Source organism: Rattus norvegicus, chromosome 20 (assembly GCF_036323735.1).
Source record: "Rattus norvegicus strain BN/NHsdMcwi chromosome 20, GRCr8, whole genome shotgun sequence".
Classification (NCBI taxonomy): domain Eukaryota; kingdom Metazoa; phylum Chordata; class Mammalia; order Rodentia; family Muridae; genus Rattus; species Rattus norvegicus.
Genome location: NC_086038.1, coordinates 51,198,784 through 51,210,329, shown reverse-complemented (window position 1 = coordinate 51,210,329; position 11,546 = coordinate 51,198,784). Strand labels below are relative to the sequence as shown.

Here is an 11,546-nt window from a genome sequence, read left to right as displayed (position 1 = left end):
TCTTCAAACCATGGGCATTTAAATCCTTCCTCCTGTCCAACCATGGATGCTTTCTCCTCCAGGATGACAGCAACTTAAAGTTGCTCCCTTACAGAGACCTCCCTCCTACTCACCTGATCCTCCTTCAGATATACATAGATATGTGAACCCTGCCTTCTCATTCGGCTGTACACAATACACCCACCTTCTCAATCAGTAATGTATACTAAACATGCTGAGTCTCTTGGGCACACGACTCACCAGATCCCAGCTTTTCTGTATGTCACTGTGTCTGTCCTTACTTCCTAGCTCTTACCTTAGTCAGTTCAACTCAAGCCATAGAGGCTAAGGCTGATGGGGATTTCAGAGGTGTGTGGAGCTCACGGAGTTGGGCTATTTCTCCACAAGGATTATTTCTATAAAGTCTATCAATACCCTTAGTTCTCTCTTGCTCTTTCTTCTGTATGCACCTGCTTGTCCTTCTACTTGCCAGTTTGATAAAACAACTTAATACCTTCACTCACACTGTGCCATTGCCCTCCCAGCTTCCAGAACCATGAGCCACAATGGACTTTTTAAGTATCGACTCTTGGGCATCTTTTTATAACATTTTAAAATAGACTAAGACAAAAAAAGGAACCAAAAAAGAATGATTAAAAGAAAAAGTCAGAGAGATGATATGAACAGAGGGACTAAATGAATTCCTCCAACATCTTGCCACTATTTTTTATGATAGCAGGAACATTTAACATTAGATATACCCTCTTAATAGCAAGGTATAATAATTACACCTTGTACAGCAGATTTCTACAATGTATTCATATTGAATAACTCAAATTTTATACTCATTAAATACCACGTCTTCTTATTTCAAAGGGATAAAAGATTATAAGAAAGCTCAGTTATTTTTGACAACTTGATCACCTCACCTTTTCTTGAGATAAGTGTAGCTATCAAGGCTATTAAAAACATTTGAGTGGCTGCAAACTGAAACCACATGGAAGCCAAGGGAACTGTTAGTAGTTATCCTAGAGGAACGGACACAAGACTGGACTATCACAGGGAACTAATAGCATTCGCTATTTAGTGGGCTAAAGAATAACATAAGGGAGCATGGGAAAGAAATATTTTATAATAAAAGATCCAGAAAGAAAGGAAGTTATCTTAGATTTTATCAATTTGTTTACAACAGTTCTATGAGTAACTGTCCTGCATGACAATATTTTCCCACAAGACAGTATCTCTTGTGAATTTACATATTTTGTAATTGTTAATAAATTATGTTTCTTAGCTAGTCTTTGGGGTATGGAATAGATCAAATCAGTGTAGATTGTTTATTTTCAAGCAAAAGAAGAAGCCCGAGTTGCTTCTTAAAAGGGGGAATAAAAATATTCATAGGAGGGGATATAGAGGCAAAGTTTGGAGCAGAGACTGAAGTAACGGCCATTCAGAGCCTGCCCCACATGGGTATGCAGCCCATATATATACAGCCACCAAAACTAGATAAGGTTGGTGAAGCTAAGAAGTACAGCTAAGGAGCCTGATACAGCTGTCTCCTGAGAGGCACAGCCAGAGCATGACAAATACAGAGGCAAATGCTAGCAGCAAACCATTGAACTGAGAACGCAGTCCCCATTGGAGGATTTAGAGAAAGGATTGAAGGAGCTGAAGGGGCTTACAACCCCATAAGAAAAACAATGCCAACCAACCACAGCTCCCAGGGACTAAACCAATACCAAAAGACTATACATGGACTGACCGATGTCTCCAGCTGCATAGGTAGCAAAGAATAGCCTTGTTGGGCATCAATGGAAGGAGAAGCCCTTGGTCCTGCCAAGGCTGGAACCCCAGTGTAGGGGAATGTCAGAGACTGGGAAGGGGGGTGGTTGGAGAAGGGAACACCATTATAGAACACCCTCCCAGGGGATGGGATAGGGGGCTTATATCCGGGAAACGAGGAAAGGAAACATTTGAAATATTAATTTTTAAAAAATTCAATTACAAAAAAAAAGAACAGTTGTACTAGTAAAAATTCTAGAGAGAGAATATGTTTCTCCTTCTTTAAGAAGGGAATTGTAAGTACCGCTCCAAGAGTTAATATTGTGGGGAGTGGTGGATCCTGTGCTACCAAATAATCCTGTTCCCGTGACCCTCCACCTGAATACCTTCCCCAAGGCTGAACTTCTATGGAAGTGAGATTTCAAATGTCTCAACATCAGTCACCCTCCTACTGCACAAGTCAGTGATCAGGTGACATATTGAAACCCTACAGGAATAAGCCAACCAAAGGAGACCACTCTGACACACAACACATATAATTTACATAGTTCTTTTCAGTTTGCATAGTTTACCAGTAGATTCTAACACCAATCCTACTCCCCTTCTCTGATTCAATAGTCCTAAATGCCAGTGTTGGCACACTTCATTTGAAGCTTCTTTGATAAATAGGAAAGGTATCAAAGTGCAGCTTGAATTCTTGGATATTTTTATTCTCAGCAACCATGGAAGTAGAGTCACGATATAATCATATATAACATGCTAAATCAGGTGCTGGGAAGCAAGGAGACAGCTCTACAGTTAAGATTGCTTGCTGCTCTTTAAGATAACTAGAGCCAGGTTCCCCATGTTGTATAGCTCACAACAGCCTAGAACTCCAAGTCCAGGGACTCCGATATCTTCTTCTGTGACATTATCTGTACGCATGCATGCGCACACACAGGAATACACACTGTAATGGTTATTTTTGGATTTCTGATGGCTCTTCTTAGTTTTCAAGCCAACTACGTTTGGAATTAACTAATACCCAGACACCAGAGCACACCTGTAAAAGGTTGTTGACGTTGCTGTTGTTATCGTTTGTATGTTTGCTTGCCTGCTTGCCTGCTTTTTTAAAAATTAGATGATATGAAATGAGAAGGCCCATTTGTGACCCAGACATTTGAGGTAGAAAGATCCACCTTTAATCTGGGCACTGCTTCTGCTGGCAGCCTGTAAGAAAGACATGGGAAAGGGACAAGGAGAAGAGGAAAGGGAAAAGCAGAAGCTCGCTCTTGCTACCAAGTCCATTCCTTTTGGGTTCTAGTGTGAACTGAAAGACAGATGAGACATCCAGCTTTATGAACTGATCAACTCCTGGATTCTTCGATCTTCTGTTGGTAGACAGCCGTTGCTGGACTAGCTGTAAGCCAGTCTAATAAATTCACTTAGATAGATAGATATCCAGATATACAGATGATAGACAGATAGACAGATAGACAGATGGACAGATGGACAGACAGACAAGACAGACAGACAGACACACAGACAGACAGACAGACAGACAGACAGACAGACAGACAGATGATAGATAGGTTCTGTAAGTTCTTTTCCCCTAGAGAAGTGGTTCTCAACCTTCCTAAAACTGCAACCCATCACTACTGTATTTCTCATGGTAAGCCCCAACCATAAAATTACTTCGTTGCTACTTCATAACTATAACTTTGCTACAGTTTTGAATTGTAATATAAAGATCCGACATGCAGAATATCTGATATGTGACCACCAAAGGGGTTGAGACACAGAGTTTGGTAACTAATTTAATACACACACATAAACACATAAAATAAAAAGAATTTTTCTCCAGTGTTTTTTAATGGATATTTCTTTATTTACATTCCAAATGTTGTTCCCTTTCCCGATTTCCTGTCCATAAGTCCCCTATACCCTCCTCCTCCCCTTCTTCTATAAGGGTGTTCCCCTCCCCATTCACTCCCCCTTCTAACTCCCCCAACATTCCTTTAAACTGGGAGTCCAACCTTGGCAGGACCAAGGGATTCTCCTTCCATTGGTGCCCTATAAGGCCATCTTCTGCTAGATATGCAGTTGGAGCCATGGGTCAGTCAATGTATATTTTTTTGTGTAGTGGTTTAGTCCCTGGGAGCTCTGGTTGGTTGGCATTGTTGTTCTTATGGGGTTGCAAGCCCCTTCAGCTCTTTCAATCCTTCCTCTAATTCCTCCAATGGGGGTCCCGTTCTCAGTTCAGTAGTTTGATGCTAGCTTTCGCCTCTGTATTGGACATGCTCGGGGGACACCTATATCCAGTTCCTGTCAGCATGCATTTCTTAGCTTCATCATTCTTATCTAGTTTTGGTGGCTGTGTGGGACAGGCTCTGAATGGCCATTCCTTCAGTCTCTGCTCCAAAATTGCCTCCATATCCCCTCTTATGAATATTTTTGTTCCCCTTTTTGAGAAGGACTTAAGCATCCACATTTTGATCATCCTTCTTCTTGAACTTTATGTGGTCTATGGATTGTATCTTGTGTAATTCGAGCTTTTGGGATGATGTCCACTTATCAGTAATGGCATACCATGTGTGTTTTCCTGTGATTGGGTTACCTCACTCAGGATGATATTTTCTAAGGATGTTGAGCATTTCTTTAGGTATTTCTCTGTCATTCGATATTCCTCAGCTGACAATTCTTTGTTTAGTTCTGTACCCCATTTTTAATAGGGTTATTTGGCTCTCTGGAAGACTTCGTGAGTTCTTTGTATATTTTGAATATAAACCCTCTATCAGAAGTAGGATTGGTAAAGATCTTTTCCCAATCTGTTGGTTGCCATTTTGTCCTAAAAACAGTGTCCTTTGCCTTACAGAAGCTTTGCAGTTTCATGAGGTCCCATTTGTAGATTCTTGATCTTAGAGCATAAGCCATTGGTGCTTTGTTCAGGAAATTTTCTCCAGTGCCTATGTGTTAAGGTCTCTTCTCCACTTTTTCTTCTATTAGTTTGAGTGTATCTGATTTGAAGTGGAGGTCCTTGATCCACTTGGACTTAAGCTTTGTACAGGGTGATAAGAATGGATCAATTTGCATTCTTCTACATGCTGACCTCCAGTTGAACCAGCACCATTTGTTGAAAATACTATCTTTTTTCCATTGAATGGTTTTAGCTCCTTTGTCAATGATCAGGTGACCATAGGTGTGTGGGTTTATTTCTGGGTCTTCAATTCTATTCCACTGTTCTACCTACCTGTCTTTGTACCAATACCATACAGTTTTTATGACTATTGAGGTCAGGGATGGTGATTCCCCCAGAAGTTCGTTTATTGTTGAGTATAGTTTTCACTATCCTGGGATTTTTGTTATTTCAAATGAATTTGCAAATTGCTCTTTCTAACTCTATGAGGAATTGAGTTGGAATTTTGATGGGGATAGCATTAAATCTGTAGATTACTTTTGACAAAATGGCCATTTCTACTATATTAATTCTCCTAATCCATGAGCATGGGAGGTCTTCCTATCTTCTGAGATCTTCTACAATTTTTTTTCAGAAATTTGAAGTTCTTGTCATACAGATCTTTCACTTGCTAAAACAAAGAAATATTAATGCTAGGGAAACTCTCCTTCTAAATGACTTTCCAGTTTGGCATATACCTCTTGGAAAATTAGTCCAATTAATTTTAATTCTGACTAATTGAACAGCAATTACTAGATGAATATGAGAAAGGATAAGATAGAACGATCTATGGGGACTTGATTCACCAGTAACATGGATTAGGCTTCTTAGCTAAACATAATCCCAATCAATAAATAAAACTGTACACTCTCAGTAAAAGACCATTAAGGATACATTTTTCCATGACAAAGATCATTGAAATGTTTCTTGTATTATCAATAATTTCAAAAATCCATCTTAATCTTAAATAATGATTTGCCAATAATCAAAACTGAAATCTCTAAAATATCACATTGCACCTCCACTTTAGTTATTAGGCATTTTGAAAGTCAATTAGCCATGCCATCAATCTGTAATCCGCAGTGTGCATCTTTTGATTAATGAAGAAAAAGTCCCCACACCACTTACCTCACTTATACACATACACCTTATTCTTACAGACTCATCGCTCACTTTTAAATAAAAAAATCCTCCAAACCCAGTACAAATGTCAATTAATGACATATTATTAAAAGAAACATATTTTAAGAAAAAACATACAGTACCCAGAAGCAGAGTTAAATAATAATGTGCTGTGTGCTGAGAGATGTTAGTGTTATATCCCGAGGACTGAAGACTCCAGGGAGATGACCAGGTCCAATTTCTAACAGGCTAAAAGATTTAAACAACATTGATTGAGACAGTGGCCATCAGCCTTCTGCCTTGCCTTGTGGGTTGAAATTGAGTCCTAGGTGGAAACATTAACTATAAAAACAAGCAAAAAAATTTAGAAATAAATCAAAATGATGATTTAACCTTTGAGCAGCTACAAATACAACAAAAGGATTGAAAGTTTCCTCAGCTGTGAGCTTTGCACAATTTTCAAAACCAAAAAAAAAAAAAAGTCTTTCTAAACATTGTCTAATAAGGTATGTGTCCACTCTGGTACAACTTTTCATTGTTCTAAAATCCCAGAGCATCTAAGAAACGACTGGATATGTCAGTGCATCATAAGACATTTCAGAAAGCAAGTACGGGGACAAACGAGGGAATTTTAAAACTAACCAGTTTTCATTAAGAACACTTTTTTTTTTGTAAAAGACGAAAGATTTGTGCAATCTGTAGAGAAACCAGAAAGTACACATGAAGGGACCCATTGCTCCAGCTGCATATGTAGCAGAGGATGGCCTCATCTGGCATCAGTGGGAGGAGAGCCCCTTGGTCCTGTGGAGGTGATGATCCACGGTAGGGGAATTCTAGGGCTCTGAGGCTGAAGGGGGAGCACCCCCATAGAAACAGGAGGGACTGGGGAGGGGATAGGGGGTTTGACTGGAAAGAGGTTTAACATTTGAAATGTAAATAAATAAAATAACCAAGAAAATAAAAAAGAACATTTTGGTTTGGAATTTAACTCTTCATAGACTGAACGATTGTATCCTTTCATAACCAAAAGAATTATTATCATACAGTCATTTTCTGTTTATATGTTTTATCTTCTTTCTTCTATCATCTTTTAAATGGCAAAAACAATATATGAAAGTAATATTGGTTTCCTTTACTTCTCACATTCTGGACTGATGCACCGGTTTCCGCTGGAATACTTTTTCCTCTGTATTATGGAGAAATATGTAAAAGAAAGAGGCTAAATTTTTTTTTATTAACTTGAGTATTTCTTATATACATTTCGAGTGTTATTCCCTTTCCCGGTTTCCGGGCAAACATCCCCCTCCCCCCTCCCCTTCCCTTTGGGTGTTCCCCTCCCAACCCTCCCCCCATTGCCGCCCTCCCCCCATAGTCTAGTTCACCGGGGGTTCAGTCTTAGCAGGACCCAGGGCTCAGGCTAAATTTTTAATACCTTATTCATGTTTACTTTTTTGTGCGTGTGTTGGTATTGGGTCTGCATGTATATCTTCGTCCGTATGTGTGCCTGATGCCCATAGAGGCCAGAAGAAGGGGTCAGATTGTCTAGAACTGAAAGTACAGATGGTCGTGAGCCACCAAGTGGGTGTTGGGAATTGAGCCCAGTCCTCTGGAAGAGCAGTCAGAACACTTGACTTCTGAGCCATCTGTGCAGCCCCTAAGAGGCTGACGTTTAACACAGGGAAGAGGGTCCATTGAGGGAAAGCACTGTAGCAACGTCTCTAAGATGTAACCTTAGTTTCTTTTAGATAAAATACCTGACAAAAGCAATTGCAGAGAACGACAAAGGTTTCATTTGTCTGATTGGCCTTTGCTATAGGCCTCCATGACAGAAAACATTTAGAAGTAGCACAATCACATTATGCATATGGTCCCATTAAGCAGCTGGTCACGTTATGTCCACCGTTAGAAGAGAACAGTGAATGCATCCACGCTATTGCTCAGTGTCTTGTCTCCATTCTCAAACAGTCCGGAATCCCCTTCCCAGTGTTTCTCCACATCAATTAATATAATTAAAATAATCCTCCCGGACATGCCTGCATGGCAACTTAATTTAGATAGCCCTTCATTCAGACTCTCAGTTGGTTATAGATTGTATAGAGTTAATAGTAATTATCATAAGTGTTTAACTGAGATCTAAATGGAGGGAGTCAAATATTCTGTTCATCAGCCACTATGTGTGTGGCATTGGTGTTATATGGCAGGCATCTTGTGAGGTTTTATTGGGGATGCTAACAAGAGTATGGGTGAGGTGTCACTCGTGGGACCAGGGATAACTCAAAAGTAGCTGCATCGCCAACAGTGTGCATCCGTAAGCCCTCTGTTCAGCTCAGAGCAACTTAACATGTCCAAGGATGGCCTATCTTCAGCTCAGAGAGTCATTCTCAAGTTCTTTACTTCTCCTAAAGCATAGGAGGAGCTTTGAAAAATCTTGCAAGCTTATGTCTTCCCATGCAAAATTTATTTACTTCCTGAGTCTCATGAGCCCTCGTAGTCCCTCCTGGTAACCCAACTCTATTCAGAGATAACCCCTATATGACACATGCGTGTATCTGCGTTCTACTATTTTTCAGTTTGTTACTTTCAAAATTTGTGTCATCAATTTCACAAGTGTCACTTTAGATGGGTTCTATTTTTAATGTAGCTATAAAATATGTGAAAATGAGTTCTATAAAATGGCAACCATAATCTCATTGTAAACATTATAATCAATATCAATAATGCACTGAGGCAAGACCCACATTTAAATGAGCTACATGCAAAATGATGAGCATTTATACTCATTATCTTATTACCAAATATGCTCTGTGACAGTGAACAGAAAAGATTCTATTCTGCAGACATCTCATTCAGTCTTTTCTGCAGCTAATATTCATGTGACAGAAATCTTTCTAAATGCTGAATAAACAAGGGATATGGAAATTTTTCAGTAGGTAACCTGGCAACCACAATGAATCTCAGTAACACCCTTACCGATACTCAGAAGGACAATGAGAATACATGAGGGCAACCATGAATCAAGTCTGAAAATAGAAGAGAAAGATTATAGAGTTTCCTTGGGAGACACAACAGCATCGCACTTGCAAGAATGAGTAATAAGTAAACAGAGTAGCCAAGCAAAATCCAAGCAATGGTGGGAGTCCAGAGAATAGCTGGATGCCTGCAAGCTACAGCATGCTGGAAAGAATAGAAGAGACACAAGCAAGGAAATGAGTCTACGAAGGTTAGCAGGCATCAAATAATAAAGGGGATTTGTTACTTATTGAGAAATTAAGACTTCATTCTTGGAAGCAACAGGAAATTGTCCAAGTACTGTAAGCAAAAGCAAAGCTCAATAATATTTACTTTTTTAACGAGAGTGGCAACGATTACTGCAGGGTACCAGACAGGTAATACAGAGGTGTATTACAATGACCAAGGCAAGCAGTGGGATGATCTAACTTCAGGTATGCTATACTAGAAAAGAGAGAAAGTGTGTGTGTGTGTGTGTGTGTGTGTGTGTGTGTGTGTGTGTGTGTGTGTGAGAGAGAGAGAGAGAGAGAGAGAGAGAGAGAAAGAGAGAGACAGACAGAGACAGAGACAGAGACAGAGGGGGGAGGGAGGGAGAGGGAGAGTGTGTCAGGGAGAGGAAAGATGAAAATAATGTTAATATAGTTAGCATCTATGGGCAATGAGATTTCAAGAGGACAAAAGGAAAGACTAAACTGGTTTTTCATTGTCTTAGTGGAGGGAGGAGCATCAATGATAATGAGATTCAAGGAAAAGAGCTGTAAATAAGGTTATCATGGGAGATGATGACATTCAGTCTAAGAATATCTAATTTATTATTGACAATAAAATACAGTACCTATTAAACAGGGATAGAGTAAAAAAGATAGTCTGCATTGAAGATAAAGTTTTAGGAAATTTCACAACAAAAATTCTACAAGACATCGTGGCAGTAGGTATTAAAAACAATAAATAGGTAAGAGGAAACGTTTTAGGACATTATAATAAATCATATAGAAGTACAAAAATAAATATATAGTAGTACAATAAAGCTAGAGACAGAATGAAGATAGTATATTTAAGGCTGAATTTAGTGAGTCTCATTTTTAGTAGTAACTGATTTCAATACCACACTTTTCCTATAGACAGATCATATGGACAAAAATTGAACGAATGAATCAGAACTAAATGACAACACACCAGATATGTACCTAGCAATTATCTACAGAGTATTCTATCCAAATTTCAAAGAATATGCACTATACTCAGAAGCCCAAGGAGGCTTTTCTAAAATAAAAAGCACTCTAGAACACAAAAGCAATCTTAAGTGCTCAGAAAAACTGAGAAAACTCTGTCTCCTATCTGACCACAGTGCAATGAAACTTAAAATTAACAGTGAGCAAACCTTTAGTAAGAACAAAACCACATGGAGATCGATTGACTCATGCTGAAAGAAAAACTCAAGCAAAACTTCCCCCTGCTAATGAATAAAGACAGACCTTCTTAGTGGTGGCGTTCTTACATCAGTTAGGGACATAGAAGATGGCAGTCCTTTGTTTATCCTATCTTGATGCCTAGCTTGGTGGCCAAAGCTGTCTTATGCCTGGGACTCAAAAATCAAATCAAATCCAGTTAGTGCAATGCAGGAGGGGAAGACATACCTGTGGACCACCATGTCAGCCACAGAACTGCCATCCAGCCCAGGGTACAATCCGGACATAGGCACTTGCTTGCTGCTACAAGACACCACACAGCACTGATGGAGGATGTCACCAGGGGACTTGTCAGCCATGTGGTCAGCCTACAACATGATTTACCACAATGTGCTAGTATGTGGTTTTCAGATAAGAAAGAGAAGTCGTGCTGCTTGGGCAGTATGAAGACAAATGGAACAGGGTACTTGAGGATGGAGAGGAGCATCCTGAGGTGAATGGCCAGCTCTGACACATGGGGTCATGGTGAGGTCTCAGCCTGAACTGTTGCTGAGGGCCATATCTTTGTCCATGGCTATACAGTGACAGGGGACAGTGTCAATGTCCGTGGCTTACATTACCACTAGAGAACATGGGGATGTCCTTGGTCAGGGTAGCTTCTGGAGACCAGGTGGATGTCCAGGGGTATTGCATAACTGGCCCTGCCCCTCATAGGAATATAGCACATTGGAGAGATGGCCCCATCTCTCAGCTGAGGCAGCACTCAGGAGAGCAGACCCTATGCTTAATCTAGGCAGCACAGCAGAGCTGATTGTGGTCACAGAGCTGTAGGTGACCAAGCCGCAAGGGCATGAGGGTGGGAGAGCTGACCCTGCCACTCATCTGCCATGGGGTGACACAGGCACATACATGATGCTCCTCTATGCCCATGGCCATCTCCAACAGCTGAGAAAGCTATCGACAGGGTCATGAGCTCTGGGAGCTAACCAGTCCTGCCCCATGACAGCCACAGAAGTCAGGAAATCAGACCCTGTACCCCACCTGGATGGCATAGCAGAGATGACCCTGTTGGCAGGGGTACAAGTGAGCCATCCCCAAGGGTGAATGTGCCCAGAAGAGCTGGCCCCCACTATTCATCTCCCTTGATGTGATAATGCCCTCCCTCTTCTCCCCCTTGCCATCTGAGGCAATCAGGAAAACTAGCCCCAGCATCGTGAGAATGGGTGAGCTGGCCCTAACCATTGCCAGGTTCCGTGCTCAGGGAAATAAGATATTGCACCTTGCGTGGACAGCAAACAACAGGAATGATAGAA

General features: G+C 40.5%; 1 non-coding gene across 1 annotated transcript; it reads left to right on the top strand.

The window, feature by feature from the left end:
• The first annotated feature begins 10,272 nt into the window (after positions 1–10,272).
• LOC120099077 (small nucleolar RNA SNORA48) lies at positions 10,273–10,416 on the top strand. Its single transcript, XR_005497898.1, has one exon. It is a non-coding gene; the product is annotated as a small nucleolar RNA SNORA48 (small nucleolar RNA).
• Positions 10,417–11,546: the final 1,130 nt, after the last annotated feature.